The sequence below is a fragment of the Apium graveolens genome, chromosome 8 (genome assembly GCF_009905375.1).
Source record: "Apium graveolens cultivar Ventura chromosome 8, ASM990537v1, whole genome shotgun sequence".
NCBI classification, from domain to species: Eukaryota; Viridiplantae; Streptophyta; class Magnoliopsida; order Apiales; family Apiaceae; genus Apium; species Apium graveolens.
Window position 1 is genome coordinate 52,321,825 of NC_133654.1, and position 21,953 is coordinate 52,343,777.

The window sequence follows — 21,953 nt, forward strand, 5'->3', positions numbered from 1 at the left end:
TGATTGTTAATAGTGTATTCACCCTCTCAACAGTATACTTAAAGGCCTAACACAACCTTCCACTTCCCTTAGGGCTGTGAATTATGCCTCCTAAGTGGCTGTGTTATCAATACATCAATCTTGTATGCTTCGATAATAACATCATTGAGGTCATTATGATGGTTAGAGCAAAATTTCAGTTGTGGAGTAGTTTAGCTCAGCTTCAAGCAACACCTTGCTCACATAGTAATTTGACTTTTAAATTTTAGCTTCTTCCATCACCAAAATAGCCTTTTAGGCCGTCTCTGAGACCATCAAATACAGGTAAAGTACCACGGGACTGGCTTGACCAATAATGGTATTTTATTAATGCCTCTTGGATCTCACAATCCATGTAAGATCTTTCACCTTCTTGCGTGTCTTGAAGAAAGGGAAACATATTTACCCCACTTGGAGATGAACCTTCCAAGGGAAATAACCATCATTCTTAACTTTTATATGTCCTTTATGGAACATGGAAATTCCGTATTGTAGATTGCTTTGATTTTTCGGGGTTGGCTTTAATACCTCACTTTGATATCATTAGACCAAAAAATATCCCAGATGCAACTCTGAAAGCATAATTTACTGGATTTATATTATAGTGAATTAACCTTTCAAATACCTCTAGGAGGTGTTCACGTGATCCGCCTTTTCGAAGCAGTTGACTAGCATATTATCAACATATACTTTCATAGCCATCCTATTAAGATGTTAAAATATTTATTCATTAGGCTTTGGTATATATTACATGCATTCTCAAGACCAAAATCCAACAAGTTAACAGAATACTCTGAATTCGCTGATGAATGACATCTTAGAGATGTCGTCACTAACTTCTTAATATGGTTATAACTCTTGAATCCATCTATAAAGTTCATTTCATGACCAACCATTATTTTTATCAAAGTGTCAAATCCAAGTGAATGGAGACAATTTTTGTTACATGCATCATTCAAATTCATGATATTAATCCAGATCTTCCATTTTTCATCATCCTTCTTCACCATTATGAAGTTGATTAACCATAATGGAACCTGAATATCATCGATGAACCCGGCTTCCAATAGCTTATCAACCTCATATTTCATGGCCTCTTGTCTCTCAAGGGCGAAGTTTTTACTATTATGTTTCTCCGATTTCCTATTGGGATCAAAATTAAATTTATGGGTAATCAATTGAAGGTCAATCTTAGGCATATCTTTCGTTGTACAGGAAAATACATATTTGTTCTATTATATGAAAGCAACTAATTTGCCCTTCAAGGGTACTGGTAGTGACGTTCTAGTGTAAGTTACTTTATCTAGGTCTCCAAAATTTAAAGGGATGAGAGCTAAATCTTATGTTGGCTTCCCGTGTTGCTCATTATTTTCTAGAAAGTATATGTTGATAATTGATAAGTGGCATTTTATACCACTTAGAACGTCTTAAAATGGCTTAAATTGGTGTCTTGAAATCAAGTATTTTGTGTATTTGATGCGTTTTTCTAGTGTTTATGCATTTCAGGGTATTAGTTGCATTTCGGGGGAGGAATCATCAAGAATAAGCCTTGGCATGTGTTCACCATTGCGAGAGGAAAGGAATGGGCAGATTACGGCGAAGAAACGGAGCAAACCTGGATTTTTTCCAGTAGAGGCCTGCGCGCCCGCGCAGCAATGCTGAGCGGCCGCGCAGCAACCTGCGCGCCCGCGCAGCTATGCTGAGCGGCCGCGCAGGGTCGGGGAAAAAGATAAATTATTTTAGACTTCTACTTCTGTTTGGCTTCCAACTTCTATGTAATCTGAGTTTTACGGGACTATTATATAGGTAGATTTGAGACATTTTCACAGAGAGTATTAAGGAGATTATGTTTTAGATTGTGTTTTACGCAAGAAGCGAAGGAGATAAGGAAGAAGACCGATTTAGCACACCGTAACGAAGAGGAAGCATATATTCTTGTGATTCTTGTTTCGTTGTAATGTTGGATGCTAGTTTTCTTGCTTTGACTTATTTACTCTTGTGACGTACTTTGTTTTAATATAATTAGTTAGTTATTATTTTCTTGTGTTTGTTTGTCATGATTTCATATGAACCCATGATGGCGATAAGTTCTATTATGGGCTAATCGTGATCATGGGGTTGCAACGGATTTATTATGGAATTCTTTAGTTAATTGTTTAATACTTTAGTGTGTGATGATTGCATGATATCTAGTATTGGTTGTACGTATTCGTCTTATGTGCGTCGCGAACATATAAGATAGGGTGTTAATCTCTTGTGAAGCGACGGTGGATCTTGAGATTTAGAACTTGCCATGCTAGCATAGGTTCATGTACGTTGAGCATGATTAGTGGGTAACTCTAACAGTTTTATTTTCCCTATGTAATCAAAAGGGAATAACTTGAGCTTAAATCGTTGTGTTGTCAATTTCTGTAGACATATAGGAACTCAACATAATTGATGACTATTCAACTTCTATCTTAATTGTGGATGCTTGGTAGAATGGTATTAGTACAATGAAAGTTGGCTTTTATCAGTTTCGTGTTATTCGATTAATATCATCACTGTCACATGCTAAAGGTAATAACAATGGCTATAGAAGGAAGTAATAATGAAGTTGTGATCTCATGAGTGTTTTATTATTGATAAATTGAAGTGTTAGTTAAGTGGTTAATTAAGTAGTTAATTATAGTTAATATTTAATCAACAATTTTAAGTGTTATTATCTTAACATTGAGAAGTAATCATACATTGGTGAGTGAGTTTAATTAGACAATAATTTAGTCTGAGTCTCTGAGGGAACGAACTAGAAAGTATTCTATATTACTTGCGAACGCGTATACTTGCGTGAATATTAGTGCATGTTTTCGCCCTAACAAGTTTTTGACGCCGCTGCCGGGGACTCGGCGTATTTGTTTAGTTTATGTACTTACCATCATTGGTCATTAGGACTCAGTGATTAGGACGTAGTAGTTACTTACTCTTTTCGGTTGTGTTTCAGGTACTTTAGCAAGCGTTTATGCAAACTCGTTCTCGTGCTCGCAAGAGGACTTTAGATACAGCTGAGGAGACAGACGAAGTTCTTGATATTCCGGAGAAGTTAGATTTTGAGGATTCGGATTCAGGAACTGAGCAGAAAGAACCAGTAAACATGGGAGATCGTATTGTTCAAGCTGATCCAGCTCTTATGGATTTTTCTCGGCCTAAAATTGATGACATTCAGTCAAGCATCCTTCATCCGGCTATTCAAGCTAACACCTTTGAAATCAAGCCGGGCACTATTCAGATGGTGCAGAATTCTGTTTCTTTTGGAGGAGCGGCAACTGAAGACCCCAACATGCACATAAGGAATTTTGTCGAGATCTGCAACACTTTTAAGTATAATGGCGTGACTAATGAGGCTATCAAGTTGAGGCTTTTCCCATTTTCACTGAGGGATAAGGCTAAAGACTGGTTACATTCTGAACCAGCTGGGTCCATCACTACATGGCAAGATCTTGCGCAAAAGTTTCTGGTGAAGTTTTATCCAATGGCAAAGACTGCTGCTATGAGGAGTGCTCTTACTCAGTTTGCGCAGCAACCTACAGAATCTATGTGCGAGGCTTGGGAACGCTACAAGGAAATGTTGAGAAAATGTCCACATCATGGAATGCCGGATTGGATGGTGATCACTGGTTTCTATAATGGTTTGGGGGCCCAATCTCGGCCCATGCTCGATGCAGCAGCTGGAGGAGCCTTATGGGCTAAAAGCTATACTGAGGCGTATAATCTTATAGAGACGATGGCTGCAAATGAGCATCAAAACCCAACTCAGAGGATGACGTCAGGCAAGGTAGTAGGTATTCTGGAAGTTGATGTAGCCACCGCTATTGCAGCCCAGCTCCAAGCGCTATCAATGAAGGTTGATTCTTTGGCTACGTATGGAGTTAATCAAATAGCTATGGTTTGTGAGCTTTGTGCAGGTTCTCATGCTACGGATCAGTGTTCTCTTGTCAGCGAATCTGTTCAGTATGTGAATAATTATCAGCGACAACAGCAGCCTGTGCCAGCGACCTATCATCCTAATAACAGAAATCATCCAAATTTCAGCTGGGGGAATAATCAGAATGCTATTCAGCCACCATATCAGCAAGGAGTGAGTAAACAGTTTAACCCACCTGGATTCCAGCAACCACAGCAGTATGCTACAAGGCAATCATATCCTCAACAGGGAAGTACAGCTGCACCCACTAGTGCTGATTTTGAGGAACTTAAGCTGTTGTGCAAGAGTCAGGCGGTTTCTATCAAGACCTTGGAAAATCAAATCGGTCAATTAGCCAATGCAGTGCTCAATCGTCAACCTGGCACTTTTCCCAGTGACACGGAAGTACCAGGCAGGAAGGAAGCTAAAGAGCAAGTCAAGGCTATTACCTTAAGGTCTGGAAAAGTGGCTGATGCTGAAAAGGCAAAGGAAGTCGAAGCTGAAGTTAGAGATGAAGAATCTAAGCAAAAGGAGAAAGAGGCGGAACCAAGGAAGACTACTGTTGAACACACTCTGCCTGAGGCTAATACAGGGGAGAAACAGCTCTATCCTCCACCACCTTTTCCTAAGAGATTGCAGCAACAAAAGCTGGATAGACAGTTCGGGAAGTTTCTGGAGGTGTTTAAGAAACTTCACATCAATATACCTTTCGCTGAGGCTCTGGAACAAATGCCTAGTTATGCGAAGTTTATGAAGACTATTCTTGCAAGGAAGGTGAAACTGGATGACCTTGAAACCGTTGCTCTCACGGAAGAATGCAGCGCTGTTCTGCAGCAAAAGTTACCACCAAAACTGAAAGATCCAGGAAGCTTCACCATTCCTTGCACCATTGGCAATCTAACTTTTGACAAGTGCCTTTGTGATTTAGGAGCAAGCATTAATCTGATGCCGTTGTCGATCTTTAAAAAGCTGGATCTGCCTGATCCAAAACCCACATACATGTCGCTACAATTGGCTGACCGTTCCATTACTTACCCAAGGGGCATAGTTGAGGATGTGCTCGTCAAGGTGGATAAGCTCTTCTTTCCAGCAGATTTTGTTATTCTGGATTTTGAGGAAGATAAGAAGATTCCCATAATCTTGGGAAGGCCTTTCTTGGCTACTGGCCGTACCTTGATAGATGTGCAAAAAGGTGAACTTACTATGCGGGTCCAAGATCAGGATGTGACCTTCAATGTGTTCAAGACAATGAAATTCCCTACAGAAGATGAGGAGTGCTTAAAAGTGGATGTGATTGATACTGCGGTTACTTCGGAACTCGATCACATGCTAATGTCTGATGCATTGGAAAAGGCCTTAGTGGGGGATTTTGACAGCGATGATGAAGATAGCAACGAGCAATTACAATATCTGAACACTTCTCCATGGAAGCGAAAGCTGGACATACCATTTGAATCTCTTGGTACTTCTGACCTTAAGAATGCTGAAGGGAAGCTCAAACCATCAATAGAGGAAGCACCTACCTTGGAGCTCAAACCATTACCTGAACACTTGAGGTATGCTTTTTTAGGTAATTCATCTACGTTACCTGTTATTATTTCATCTGACCTTTCAGGTAGTGAGGAAGACAAGCTCTTAAGGATTTTGAGAGAATTCAAATCAACTATTGGATAGACCATAGCAGACATCAAGGGGATAAGTCCTTCATATTGTATGCATAAAATTCTGCTAGAGGAAGGTAGTAAGCCAACTGTGGAACAGCAGCGAAGACTGAATCCCATCATGAAGGAGGTGGTGAAGAAAGAAATTTTGAAATGGCTAGATGCAGGCATCATTTATCCTATTTCTGACAGCTCGTGGGTGAGCCCCGTACAATGTGTACCTAAGAAGGGAGGTATCACTGTGGTCGCAAATGAAAAGAATGAGCTCATCCCTACCCGAACAGTTACAGGATGGAGAGTATGCATGGATTATAGAAAATTGAACAAAGCCACAAGGAAGGATCATTTCCCCCTTCCATTTATTGATCAAATGCTTGACAGATTGGCGGGTCATGAGTATTTTTGTCTTCTGGATGGTTATTCCGGGTATAATCAGATTTGTATTGCACCAGAGGATCAGGAAAAGACTACCTTCACTTGTCCATTTGGCACATTTGCTTTTCGCAGAGTTTCGTTTGGGTTCTGTGGCGCCCCGGCCACTTTTTAGAGATGTATGATGGCTATATTCTCTGACATGATTGGAAATAACGTCGAAGTGTTCATGGATGACTTCTCCGTCTTTGGACATTCATATGATGAATGTTTGAATAATCTGTGCGCCGTACTCAAAAGATGCGTGGAAACTAATTTGGTGCTTAATTGGGAGAAATGTCATTTTATGGTGCGTGAAGGCATTATTCTTGGGCATAAGGTCTCTAGCAAGGGTCTGGAGGTGGACAAGGCCAAGGTGGAAGTCATTGAAAATCTTCCCCCACCTAATTCTGTGAAAGGAATCCGTAGTTTTCTTGGTCATGCGGGTTTTTATCGGCGATTCATCAAGGACTTTTCAAAGATATCTAAGCCGTTGTGCAATTTGCTTGAGAAAGATGTGCCGTTCAAATTTGATGATGAATGTTTGGCAGCATTCGAGACTCTCAAGAAGAGTTTGATCACTGCACCAGTCATTACAGCACCAGATTGGACAGAACCGTTTGAGATGATGTGTGATGCGAGTGATTATGCGGTAGGTGCAGTTCTGGGACAACGCAAGAAAAAGCTCTTCCATGTGGTCTACTATGCGAGTAAGACTTTAAATGGTGCCCAATTGAACTACACCACTACTGAGAAGGAGCTTTTGGCTATAGTCTTTGGTTTTAAGAAATTTCGATCGTATCTACTTGGTACGAAAGTAACAGTATTCACTGATCATGCAGCTATTCACTATCTGGTTTCTAAGAAGGATTCGAAGCCGAGACTCATTCGTTGGGTGCTTTTACTTCAGGAATTTGAGTTAGAGATCAAAGATAGAAAAGGTACTGAGAATCAAGTAGCTGACCATCTCTCTAGGTTGGAGAATCCCGATTCTACTTCACAAGATAGGACGTTAATCAATGAATCTTTTCCAGATGAGCAGTTGTTTGCAATTCAGGAGGAAGAACCATGGTTTGCAGATATTGTAAACTATCTCGTCAGCAACATAATGCCTCCTAATTTGACATCCGCTCAAAAGAAGAAGTTTCTGCATGAGGTGAAGTGGTATATGTGGGATGAACCATATTTGTTTAGACAGGGAGCTGACCAGATCATCAGGAGATGTATCCCGTTCTGTGAGACGGAGGGGATATTACGAGACTGCCATTCCACGGTTTATGGTGGACACTATGGAGGTGAGAAGACGGCAGCTCGTATTCTGCAAGCAGGTTTTTTCTGGCCTACTTTGTTCAAGGATGCTCATCAGTTTGTTTTAAGGTGTGATCGTTGCCAAAGAGTGGGAAATTTGTCAAGGAAGGATGAGATGCCATTAAATGTGATGCTTGAAGTCGAGGTCTTTGATGTGTGGGGAATCGATTTCATGGGGCCTTTTATCGCGTCTTGCAATAATCAGTACATCTTGCTGGCAGTCGATTATGTCTCAAAATGGGTCGAAGTTAAAGGTTTACCGACAAATGATGCAAAGGCAGTGCTAAATTTTCTTCATAAGCAAATTTTCACAAGGTTTGGAACACCTCGGGTAATCATAAGTGATGAAGGATCGCATTTTTGCAACCGTAAGTTCACTTCTATGATACAGCGTTATAATGTGAATCATCGAGTAGCTACTGCCTATCATCCGCAAACAAATGGTCAAGCGGAAGTGTCTAACAGAGAGATAAAGCGTATTCTAGAGAAGGTTGTTTGTCCGTCAAGGAAGGATTGGTCTTTAAAGCTCGATGAAGCTGTTTGGGCTTACAGAACAGCATACAAAACTCCACTTGGGATGTCACCGTTTCAGTTGGTGTACGGTAAGGGATGTCATCTACCTGCGGAGCTTGAGCATAAGGCCTACTGGGCATTGAAGAAATTGAACCTGGATTTAGATACAGCTGATAAGAAAAGAATGCTTCAGCTTAATGAACTTGATGAATTTCGACTTCAAGCGTATGAGAATAACAAAATGTATAAGGAAAAGGTGAAGAGGTGGCACGATAGGAAGCTACATCCTAAGTTATTTGTGCCAGGGCAACAAGTTCTTTTATTCAACTCTCGGCTCCGACTTTTTCCTGGGAAGTTGAAATCAAGGTGGTCTGGACCTTTTATTGTCAAAACTGTGTTTCCACATGGAGCAGTGGAAATTTTTGAGAATGATTCGGACCAAGCATTCAAGGTTAACGGTCAGCGGTTGAAGCACTACTATGGGGACATGGCAAACCGAGAAGTGGTTAGTGCCATTTTGTTGACTACTTGAGAAAGGTACAGAACGTCAAGCTAATGACGAAAAAGAAGCGCTGCGTGGGAGGCAACCCATGAATTGTCGTTACAGGAACCCTTAGAAGTTAATAACCTATCCAAAAACACAAAAAAATCAGAAAACGAGGGCTGAAAATTTTTTTTTCCAGAGACCTTCTGCGCGCCCGCGCAGCTATGCTGAGCGGCCGCGCAGCTTGCTGCGCGCCCGTGCAGATATGCTGAGCGGCCGCGCAGGGGTCGAGTTCCAGAAAATTTTTTACAGTTCAGAAAAAAAAAAAAAACAAAAACAAAAACACAAAAACAGTTTTAGCCCATAAACCCACGAATTGTTCCCACTACCCCATCATTTTATCCCTTAATTCCCAAACCCTAATCTAATCCACACCCTATATATACATACACCTATCCTACATATCTCCCACAAAACTTTCTACACTTAAACCCTCTCACAAACATCAAAAATCAGTTCTTACACACTTTTATTCACGAATCAATGGCACCCAAGAGAGCACGCACTATTGACAGCAGCAGCACAGTTCCTACTGCTGATTCATCGAGGGGTACTGCTGCAAGGCCTCGGTTAACTGACAGAGCTGCGGAGGAGTACACTAGGCTGTTGAGGAAGCCGATTCTGAACGAGAGGGGGTTTTTACCATCAGGGAGGGATGGTGAGTTGTTGCCCATGATTGCAGAGAAGGGGTGGATAGCTTTTTGTGAGTCACCCGAAGCAGTACCGATGAGCGTTGTTCACGAGTTCTACGCGAACGCGAAGGCTGAAAAGAATGGGTTTTCTGTAGTCCGTGGGCTGACGGTTGATTATCATCCTGCGGCGATTCACCGTGTGATTGGACAGCGAGAGAGGAAGCCCGAGGAGGAGAACTGGAATGAAAAGACTGCTGAGGATTTTGACTTGGATTTGATTTGTGCGACTCTCTGTCGACCGGGCACAGTTTGGAACCGCAGTCCAGCCAATAATGAGTATCGTCACTTTCCGGCGATCGCCATGAACAGGTATGCCCGTGCATGGAATGCATTTATATGTGCTAATATTTTGCCTTCTTCACATGCACATGAGGTCACAGTTGAGAGAGCACAGTTGTTGTGGGGAATTCTGCATGATGAGTACTATGTGGACCTTGGTGAGTTTATCTACCAAGGAATTCTGAAGTTTTTGAGGGGAGCAAAGCATATGAACATCCCTTATGCATCCACGGTTACGAAGCTATATCGAGCAGTGGGAGTGAACTGGCCGGCTCATGAGTAGTTGCAGTTGCCAGCAGCTCCGATAGATTTTGGCACTCTGAATGGGATGCAGGAGTGGACCGGTGGTGAGCCTGAGGAGCATGGGCTGGGTTATCGTCTTCCAGGTGGGCGTCCAGCATGAGGTGCTACTATGGCTAGGCCAGGGCGTGGTGAGGCTGGTTCTTCGAGAGCTCAGGAGGGTGCTGGGATGGGTGATGCCCAGTATAGGAGGCTTTCACGGCGGATGGATGCCATGTATGAGACGCAGAGCAGGTTTGCTCAGGAGCTCACCCTTGCGTTAGGGACTGCTTTTCGAGGCCTTGGAGCTGATATCCAGTGGCCAGTTTTTGGTGAGGACTCTGCATACCCACCGCCTGATACTCCACCCACTGAGGGTGATGATGATGATGACTCCGAGTAGGTATACCCTGTGTTCCTTTCTACTACTTTCACTGAGGACAGTGAAGATTTTTAGTTTGGGGGTGGTAGTTAAGGAATATTATGTGTGTGTCATTTAGTTGCATATTCATGATAGTTCAGTTCATATAGTTGCATAATTTATGCCATTTAGTTTTTTTTTATGAATGTCATGTAGCTCATGCATTTACCATGATCCCTTTTGCAATAAGTTATCGACTGAATTGTGATATTGATGCGAGTGTAGTGATAGCATTAAAGTGATATTAAGTTGTGTAGGTTGATATGCATGCTAGAAACAATTGTAAGTCCACTAAGTCTTAAAGAATGCGTAAGGGCTAGATTGTTGTTATGATTTGGTTGTTTTCAAGGTCAATCTACTTATTATGCTTAGAATTCGATTATAAGTTCTTAGTGATAAAGACATGAAAAAAGAAAAAAATTTGGAGAAAAAAATATGGAAGTTGTTGCTAGTTGTGGCTAGGCGTCAAATGGCTAGTAACCGGCTCGCATATGTTATGAGTAGTCTAGGGTTGAGCAAGATGGAGCGAAACGCACTTGCTCAGAAGTTACTAAAAAAAAAATTTGCATAATTGATCAAGAGTGGGCTCTTTGGTATTCGAGTTATTAAGTTCTTAGGGGACTTTGTGCCTAGTGACCTAAGGCTTTTAGAGTCTGGGATCCGCTAACCTAACGCTCGTTACATGGATACCATTGTATAAGTCTTTTGTGGACCTCACTCATTGCACGGTCAAATAAGCATTTGAGTTGTAAATAAAAAGCACGATTCCGTAGTAAGCTCCAGAGTTCTTGTAGTGTTGTATATCACTTTGTGCCTAGAATTTATATTCTTTGTATAATCGTAGGATTGCCTTGAGGATAGTCTAGTCATAGTAATTGGTCTAGTTCCGAAGCATATCTGTTAAGCATTTGCACACACCACGTTTCTGGCTGTATGTCCGTTTGCATGAGTTTATTGATCTTTAGTTGTCTAACTGCATTCGTTGAGATGTGACAATTTGGTTGGTTAATTGTAGTAAGGGGGATCGTTGCATTTTCATATAGATTGCATTCATGCATATTTTTATTTGTTTTTGAGTCTGTGACGCTTGAGGACAAGCATCGATTTAAGTTTCGGGGTGTGATAAGTGGCATTTTATACCACTTAGAACGTCTTAAAATGGCTTAAATTGGTGTCTTGAAATCAAGTATTTTGTGTATTTGATGCGTTTTTCTAGTGTTTATGCATTTCAGGGTATTAGTTGCATTTCGGGGGAGGAATCATCAAGAATAAGCCTTGGCATGTGTTCACCATTGCGAGAGGAAAGGAATGGGCAGATTACGGCGAAGAAACGGAGCAAACCTGGATTTTTTCCAGTAGAGGCCTGCGCGCCCGCGCAGCAATGCTGAGCGGCCGCGCAGCAACCTGCGCGCCCGCGCAGCTATGCTGAGCGGCCGCGCAGGGTCGGGGAAAAAGATAAATTATTTTAGACTTCTACTTCTGTTTGGCTTCCAACTTCTATGTAATCTGAGTTTTATGGGACTATTATATAGGTAGATTTGAGACGTTTTCACAGAGAGTATTAAGGAGATTATGTTTTAGATTGTGTTTTACGCAAGAAGCGAAGGAGATAAGGAAGAAGACCGATTTAGCACACCGCAATGAAGAGGAAGCATATATTCTTGTGATTCTTGTTTCGTTGTAACATTGGATGCTAGTTTTCTTGCTTTGACTTATTTACTCTTGTGATGTACTCTGTTTTAATATAATTAGTTAGTTATTATTTTCTTGTGTTTGTTTGTCATGATTTCATATGAACCCATGATGGCGATAAGTTCTATTATGGGCTAATCGTGATCATGGGGTTGCAACGGATTTATTATGGAATTCTTTAGTTAATTGTTTAATACTTTAGTGTGTGATGATTGCATGATATCTAGTATTGGTTGTGCGTATTCGTCTTATGTGCGTCGTGAACATATAAGATATGGTGTTAATCTCTTGTGAAGCGAAGGTGGATCTTGAGATTTAGAACTTGCCATGCTAGCATAGGTTCATGTACGTTGAGCATGATTAGTGGGTAACTCTAACAGTTTTATTTGCCCTATGTAATCAAAAGGGAATAACTTGAGCTTAAATTGTTGTGTTGTCAATTTCTGTAGACATATAGGAACTTAACATAATTGATGACTATTCAACTTCTATCTTAATTGTGGATGCTTGGTAGAATGGTATTAGTACAATGAAAGTTGGCTTTTATCAGTTTCGTGTTATTCGATTAATATCATCACTGTCACATGCTAAAGGTAATAACAATGGCTATAGAAGGAAGTAATAATGAAGTTGTGATCTCATGAGTGTTTTATTATTGATAAATTGAAGTGTTAGTTAAGTGGTTAATTAAGTAGTTAATTATAGTTAATATTTAATCAACAATTTTAAGTGTTATTATCTTAACATTGAGAAGTAATCATACATTGGTGAGTGAGTTTAATTAGACAATAATTTAGTCTGAGTCTCTGAGGGAACGAACTAGAAAGTATTCTATATTACTTGCGAACGCGTATACTTGCGTGAATATTAGTGCATGTTTTCGCCCTAACAAGTTTTTGGCGCCGCATTCATATACCACTCATGCATATTTTTATTTGTTTTTGAGTCTGTGACGCTTGAGGACAAGCATCGATTTAAGTTTGGGGGTGTGATAAGTGGCATTTTATACCACTTAGAACGTCTTAAAATGGCTTAAATTGGTGTCTTGAAATCAAGTATTTTGTGTATTTGATGCGTTTTTCTAGTGTTTATGCATTTCAGGGTATTAGTTGCATTTCGGGGGAGGAATCATCAAGAATAAGCCTTGGCATGTGTTCACCATTGCGAGAGGAAAGGAATGGGCAGATTACGGCGAAGAAACGGAGCAAACCTGGATTTTTTCCAGTAGAGGCCTGCGCGCCCGCGCAGCAATGCTGAGCGGCCGCGCAGCAACCTGCGCGCCCGCGCAGCTATGCTGAGCGGCAGCGTAGGGTCGGGGAAAAAGATAAATTATTTTAGACTTCTACTTCTGTTTGGCTTCCAACTTCTATGTAATCTGAGTTTTATGGGACTATTATATAGGTAGATTTGAGACGTTTTCACAGAGAGTATTAAGGAGATTATGTTTTAGATTGTGTTTTACGCAAGAAGCGAAGGAGATAAGGAAGAAGACCGATTTAGCACACCGCAACGAAGAGGAAGCATATATTCTTTTGATTCTTGTTTCGTTGTAACGTTGGATGCTAGTTTTCTTGCTTTGACTTATTTACTCTTGTGACGTACTCTGTTTTAATATAATTAGTTAGTTATTATTTTCTTGTGTTTGTTTGTCATGATTTCATATGAACCCATGATGGCGATAAGTTCTATTATGGGCTAATCGTGATTATGGGGTTGCAACGGATTTATTATGGAATTCTTTAGTTAATTGTTTAATACTTTAGTATGTGATGATTGCATGATATCTAGTATTGGTTATGCATATTCGTCTTATGTGCGTCGCGAACATATAAGATAGGGTGTTAATCTCTTGTGAAGCGACGGTGGATCTTGAGATTTAGAACTTGCCATGCTAGCATAGGTTCATGTACGTTGAGCATGATTAGTGGGTAACTCTAACAGTTTTATTTGCCCTATGTAATCAAAAGGGAATAACTTGAGCTTAAATCGTTGTGTTGTCAATTTCTGTAGACATATAGGAACTCAACATAATTGATGACTATTCAACTTCTATCTTAATTGTGGATGCTTGGTAGAATGGTATTAGTACAATGAAAGTTGGCTTTTATCAGTTTCGTGTTATTCGATTAATATCATCACTGTCACATGCTAAAGGTAATAACAATGGCTATAGAAGGAAGTAATAATGAAGTTGTGATCTCATGAGTGTTTTATTATTGATAAATTGAAGTGTTAGTTAAGTGGTTAATTAAGTAGTTAATTATAGTTAATATTTAATCAACAATTTTAAGTGTTATTATCTTAACATTGAGAAGTAATCATACATTGGTGAGTGAGTTTAATTAGACAATAATTTAGTCTGAGTCTTTGAGGGAACGAACTAGAAAGTATTCTATATTACTTGCGAACGCGTATACTTTCGTGAATATTAGTGCATATTTTCGCCCTAACAATAATATGCTAGTCAACTGCTTCGAAAATGAGGATCACGTGAAAAGGCGGACCTGATGTCTTCGCAACTGATGTTAAATGTATTTTCTCATAGACATTGGTTAAAAACTGATGTCTATGTAATATTACACATCGTTTCTGGAAAATTAACCGATGTCTATGTAATATTACACATCATTTCTGGAAAATTTCTGATGTCTAATTCATATTGATGTTATATAATTGTGTAATGTCAAGTTCAGAAATGTAATATTAGGACGATTAGGCCCATTTAAAACTATAATACAAAAGCAATATTTATAAAATAACATCGATTACAAATAAAAAACCGATGTCTATAACCTATTAGACATCGGTTGTATTTAAAGAACCGATGTTAATTTGAACAATAGATATCGATTGTTTTCTAAATAACCGATGTCAATTTGAACAATACACATCGATTGTTTTTTAAATAACCGATGTTAATATGATAAATAGACATCAGGTGTTTATTTTTGAATTGATGTTATTGCCTTGTTTATATGTGCTAATATCCCTTTATTAACATCAAATATTAGACAATGTATTAACCACAATATTGAAAAAACTTAATTCTCAAAACTCAACCAATATATATATATAATTACTCAATTGAATTCAAGATCAACAAATTCTCAATATGTACAACTAATATCAAATATCTTTATCATTCTAAACAATTACAACTAATGTGTAAAATCAACCATATTTCTATTTCTAGTACTCAAGTCATCCCTTTTCATGCGGGCTCCAATTCTCTTTACCATGCTTCCAATCAATAAAAAGAAATTTGTCTCGCCTAAAACTTTTCCAATCCTTTAAAAGATATCTGATGCATAAACTGAAACAGTGATGAGGGAATCAATTAGTATGTATCAATTAATAAGGTAGGTGACACTAAACAAATGGAGGACATGTGCTCACCCTTGAGAGCACTTGAACAATGAGAGCTAGTATGCATATAAAAACAACTCAATGTTAAAACAGAAGCAGTACTATAAAAGCCTTCCATCAAAAGAATATCAACCAAGCATAATTTTTACCTGGTTATATACCACAGATAGTCACTAGCATCCCTAGTACCATTAATTTGCTCCAATAGACCAGAAGTAGTAAATGCAGAGCTATCTTCCATAGAAGATATATCCTCATTATAGGTCTCCCATGAGTTAATATCAATGTTGCTCGGCAAAATTTCCATTTTTGATGTCTGAACTCCCTATAACAGAGGCAAAATTTATATTATCAATCTTAGGACACTAAAACTCTGAAGATATGGTGATTTCCTAATTTTTTTATGACATCTGTTAATCCTTTATCTCACTGACATTATACTAGTGTGCTTATCAGGCTTCTACAATTAGACAGGCTGCAAACAAAACTAAATAAGAGACATTATCTTTACATACTTTACAGTATTGAAGACTACATTGTGGTAGTCGGGAAGAATACTGATTGACCAAGGTGGCAGATTATAGTGTTTATCGTTGAACAATACTCTTGCAGCAGATTTTGAATCATAATTTGAGAGAAAAGTTGCACAATCTCTACCTTTTGCAGAATATATATGAGCCTGGAATATGACAAATAATCAATACACTACAAACTAATGAATTTTGCGTTTGCGATGTGCAGAGCATTAAAAGATGGTAGCAAAACCTCTTGCTGGCTTCCTAAAGAAGTAACAATGGGGTCTGCAGCAATCAAAGCTTTTTCACACTGCTTAATAGCCAGGTGAAGCTCCTTCATATGACCATATTTCGGTTGCCTGATCAGACCTGTAAGATTACAATATAAAGCATTTATTTTTTTGCAGCACGGACTTTAAGTGATCCACCATTTGTTTTTGATATATAAATCCAAATGATAGTGACTTTTTGCTTAATTTATCAAATTAATTAACAAATTTGATAGAAAAAGAAACATAAAGATTTGCAATCACTGTATTCATCAAGTAGAGCATCATAGTCGTAGCTTGTAGTCATAAATGGACCTCTTGCGGTGCGTCCAAAATTGGTACCACCATGATACTGTTTGGATGTTGAAATATAAAGTTAGGCATTGCGAAAGAAGAGTTGAACTGATATATTTCATAAATCTTTGCAAGAGCAGAATCAATTACCATATAGTAATTAACAAATGACCCTCCCTTTTGAATAAATCGGGTGACTGCAAATTCCAAATCCTGAACTGGTCTCTTATATATTGGGCCTCCAAAATCGGCGAACCTTTTAGTTTACATAGCAAAAAGGGATTAAGTGACTTCTAAATATAGTTTCTAACTTCCAGAAGAGGAGATAATTATGATTACACATACCATCCACTCCACCCTTCTGTCCAAATTGTGGGTTTGTAGGGTCTATTTGTGGAGAAGTCATCATATTAGAATCCATTACATGTATTAATCTGCACCAGTTGCATAAATTAGTTACCAGTGATTTTCAAATAAAAAGGTGAAGAATTAGCTATTTAACTTTAGTATAAAGTATTAATAAATTTTAATAAGAGTGGTAACAATAGGTGAAATCACGAAAGAGGTTATTATGAGAGAGTCAAATTAATAACCGAGGGCATTCAACTGAAAAGACGAAAATAGTGTAGTAGTAATGCAGCGTGCTAGCAGTACTTACCACTGGATCTGGTGCATTGTCCTCCTTGCACATAACCCAGGGGACTCCTATATCCATCCCCACAGCCAGATTTGCAGCCCAAGTCATGTAGTCATATCCAGCGAAACCAAGGATTTTACTTTGTGGCCCATACTCATTCTCATCATGTATTTGTATATATACATATTCTAGTAAGTAACATTGACTATTAAGAAACATTGCAATTGGAAGATTTTATGATTAACTTTTATTAGTGAGTTAATGCACACGCCATCCTTTTGAAGTTGTAAGCTCAAATTGAAATGATGTTGTGCATATAGCAAAACTAAGGTCAATAACTGGCTTTAAACTCAAACTTGGGAGAGAATAATGGGGCCTCCTTGAGACTCATACATTTTTTCACTCTTCATCAAATTGACATTTTTCTCTGTAAAACCTTTCATAGCCATCTGCAACACCGCCATTTCATTAAATTAACAAGTTAATTACTTAAGTCGATAACACCGAGAAATATGCAAAAATGGAAGTAATTCAAATCCAAAATTATAACCTTAAATGGCTCATTGTCTGTTCTGAAGCTAATGCCTGGAACATACTTCAGCCAAACAGGAAACCCTCTGAACAAATTTATAAAAAAACACACATCCCATTAAAACAACAACATATTTTAATTCTCACCGACACATGCATCAGAATAAACAAAATAAGATCTAAAACAACTATATACAATACCCAAAATTCCATTTGGCACAGACATAAGGCTCGACTCGAAGATTCGCATAAAGCCCTGCTTTCTGCACTGTCTTTAGAAACCTAACTAGATCATATCACCCCTCAAAATTGTACTGAAATTAAATAGAAACGTATTATAGATCTTAAAGTAAAAAATGGAAACAATGTAAAAGAACCAATTACTAGAAATAGAGATAAAAGTAAAGTACATTGCCAGGAGAAGGCTCATGAACATTCCAAAACACATATGTCTCAATAACATCAATGCCTCCACCTTTAGTTAAAAAGGATGAAAAAAGAAAATACCTTCGGGGAGCCAACCGTAACCGACTCTCAAAAGTGTAAGCATAGAAGTCATCAAAGCAGAAGCAGTGGTCATGTGATAGGGTTGCATCGAACTCATTTCAACCGTACAACTACAAAACACACACAAATATCATCACTGTGTGTAAATAATAAACGTAATAGCATAATATAAAAGGCAAGAGTGTGTGTACTAATTAGTACCTGAATAAACGAGTGGAGAGAGATGGCTTTATGGTGGGAATACGAAAGAGAGACGGATAAATTAAACCTAATTAAACAAACAAACCTAATTGAAGAAACAAACCTATTCAGAAATTAGGATTTCTCGTAGATGGGATTTGATTAATTTAAGGTGTTCTTCAATTTGGGGTTTAATTGAGACCCTATTTACTTGCAATCAACTGATATATTGTGTGTGTGTGTGTGAGAGAGAGAAAGATGGAAGAGAGAGAGAGAGGGGGGAGAGAAGCAGAGAGATGGAAGAGAGAGAAAGAACCAGAGAGAACAGAGAGAGCTCAGAGAGAGAGTAGAGAGAGTGAGAGTGAGAGAGAGAGACAAGAAAAAGAATTAGGGGAAAACAGGTTTTTTTTGGTTAGGGGGGGGAATATTTGGGGAATAATGGGGGGAAAGTTTCCGCGTGTTTTTTTTAAATTTTTTTAAGTTAACCATCGACAACGGTTGTAAAATACAACCGATGTCTATGAAATAAAGACATCGGTTATATAGAAAACCGATGTCTAACTAACATTTCTCATTTTTGAAAAATAACTATAGACAACGGTTATTTTCAAGTATTTCTACATAAAAATCTATTGTCTGAATATTTGAAACAGAATGGTTTAGTTTTACAGAACCGTTGGGGATGACATATTGTTATAAGTTTTTCCTGCTATAATAGTATTGTATGAAACATCTTGTTACAACGATCAAGTAAACCTCAATTTATGTATATTATGATTAGACAACGCTTTATTCATTTGTAATATTTGTGGGAATAGCTACATAGAACGTTTTTTTTATTATTTTATTACATTTAATTGATATTATACAATGGTCTGGTAAGCTAAAAATGTTTTTTCAATTTTTCACACAATAGTTTGATAATTTTTATAAATTTGTCAAGTGCCTCTTAGATAATAATTAACTAAAAATTTTGTACATGAAATCTCATGTCAACACAATTACATGTGAGTAGTCTGAGATACAAAATTTTAATAATCTAGTTGTGGAAGACAACTGGAACTGGCATAGAAGACTTTCTCACTTAAATATCAAAATTATCAATGAACTTGTGAAGAAAGATCTTGTAAGAGGATTTCCCAATGTAGTCTTTACTCCTGATGGCCTATGTTAATCATGCCAGAAAGCCAAACTTAGGAAATTATCATTCAAGAGTAAGACTGAATCCTTAATTCTCGAACCATTTCACTTATTACACATTAATATTTTTGGACCAGTTAATATAATATTAATAGCCAAGAAGAGATATGCATTGGTTATTACGAAGAAGGAAACTCCATCTATTCTTATTGATCATGTAAGACGACTGGAAAAAGGATCAACACACAAAATGAAGATTATCAGAAGTGACAATGAAACTGAATTTAAGAGCAGTACTATGGAAGAATTATGTAAATATAAGGGGATCAAACATGAATTTTTAACTCCTGGAACTCCACAACAAAATGGAGTTGTTGAAAAAAAGAACATAAATTTTATAGAAGCTGCAAGGACCATGCTTGAGTAAGCAAAATTGCCAACCTATTTCTGGGATGAGGCTGTGCAAACTGCATATTTTACACAAAATGCAACTCTGATAAATAAGCATGGAAAGACTAAAGATAAAGTGTGAAGACACTAATTGTAAGACTTAAAATATGTAAACACTTCTGCATTTAGATAGTTTTAACATCATCACATAGAAACTTGTACATATTTCCATAATGCACAAGTTGAAGAAGATTTTTAGATATAATTTAATGATATCAGAGTTTACTATCAGAGTTTGCCATCACAGTTTACTACTGAAAGATATCAGAGTTTATCAAGCTTATCAGTATTTGACAAATCGGAGTTTATTATCAGTATATTTCTATCAGCATCTGTCAAAGAGGGATTCCGGAAAGAGATCGATTCTATCTAGAAAACTTAATTTACAGAAGATATGTTGATGTAGGACTTTGCTTAATTATAGAAATCAATAGTTGGATATGTATTAGAATTCCTTATTCATGTATATCATGTCAACTAGATTGATTATGTAACTGTAAAGTATTTAAGCACATAATAGGTTAACACTATATGTGTCGATTATAATTCTATCATTCTGTGTAACCTAGCAGCTCTCAAGAATATTTGTTCATTCTTTGAGAGAATATTGTAATAAGTTTTTATTCATCAATACAAAAACTATTACTGCATCTTGAGTTTTAATTTGAATTGATTGTTAAAATTGTATTCACCCCCTCAACAGTACACTTAAAGGCCTAACACAACCTTCCACTTCCCTTAGGGCTGTGAATTATGCCCCCTAAGTGGCTGTGTTATCAATACATCAATCTTGTGTGCTTCGATAATAACATCATTGAGGTCATTATGAAGGTTAGAGAAAAATTTCAGTTGTGGAGTAGTTTAGCTCAGCTTCAAGCAACACCTTGCTCACATAGTAATTTGACTTTTAAATTTTAGCTTCTTCCATCACCAAAATAGCCTTTTAGGCCCTATCTGAGACCATCAAATACAGGTAAACTACCTCGGGACTGGCTTGACCAATAATGGTGTTTTCTTAATGCCTCTTGGATCTCACAATCCATATAAGATCTTTCACCTTCTTGCGTGTCTTGAAGAAAGGGAAACATATTTACCCCACTTGGAGATGAACCTTCCAAGGGAAATAACCATCATTGTTAACTTTTATATGTCCTTTATGGAACATGGAAATTCCGTGTTGTAGATTGCTTTGATTTTTCGGGGTTGGCTTTAATACCATGCTTTGATATCATTAGACCAAAATATATCCCAGATGCAACTCTGAAGGCATAATTTACTGGATTTATATTATAATGAATTAACCTTTCAAATACCTCTAGGAGGTGTTCACGTGATCACCCTTTTCGAAGCAGTTGACTAGCATATTATCAACATATACTTTCATAGCCATCCTATTAAGATGTTTAAAGATTTATTCATTAGGCTTTGGTATATATTACATGCATTCTAAAGACCAAAATCTAACAAGATAACAGAATACTCTGAATTCGCTGATGAATGACATCTTAGGGATGTCGTCACTAACTTCTTAATCTGGTTATAGCTGTTGAATCCATCTATAAAGTTCATTTCATGACCAACCATTATTTTTATCAAAGTGTCAAATCCAGGTGAATGGAGACAATTTTTGTTACATGCATCATTCAAATTCATGAAATTAACCCAGATCTTCCACTTTTCATTATCCTTCTTCACCATTATGAAGTTGATTAACCATAATGAAACCTGAATATCATCGATGAACCCGGCTTCCAATAGCTTATCAACCTCATGTTTCATGGCCTCTTGTCTCTCTAGGGCGAAGTTTTTACTATTATGTTTCTCCGATTTCCTATTGGGATCAAAATTAAATTTATGGGTAATTAATTGAGGGTCAATCTTAGGCATATCTGCCGTTGTACAAGCAAATACATATATGTTCTATTATATGAAAGCAACTAATTTGCCCTTCAAGGGTTCTGGTAGTGACGTTCTAGTATAAGTTACTTTATCTAGGTCTCCAAAATTTAAAGGGATGAGAGCTAAATCTTATGTTGGCTTCCCGTGTTGCTCATTAGTTTCTCGAATATTCATATATTTTAAGGAGGGACCTGTCCCCTTATTCCATGAGGAATCTTAGTGGGACTGCGTAACAACTCCTAGTCATTATTTTATTCCCTCTCTGTTCTTCAACTTCATTCCTTATAGGAAATTTATTCTTGAGATAATAAATTGATGCAATCGCTTTAAAGGTGTATTATCCTGTCTGTACAAAGATAATATTATAGGCAGAGGGGCGTTGATCACCAAAAATAATTCGAACGTAT

The 21,953-nt window shown here is 37.8% G+C and overlaps 1 non-coding gene and 1 pseudogene across 1 annotated transcript; both read right to left on the reverse strand.

Annotated features, from left to right (window-relative positions):
• Positions 1 to 244: 244 nt before the first annotated feature.
• LOC141679578 (beta-galactosidase 3-like) lies at positions 245 to 21,534 on the reverse strand (annotated as a pseudogene).
• On the reverse strand, positions 3,542 to 3,648 carry LOC141681494 (small nucleolar RNA R71). Its single transcript, XR_012558924.1, has one exon. It is a non-coding gene; the product is annotated as a small nucleolar RNA R71 (small nucleolar RNA).
• Positions 21,535 to 21,953: the final 419 nt, after the last annotated feature.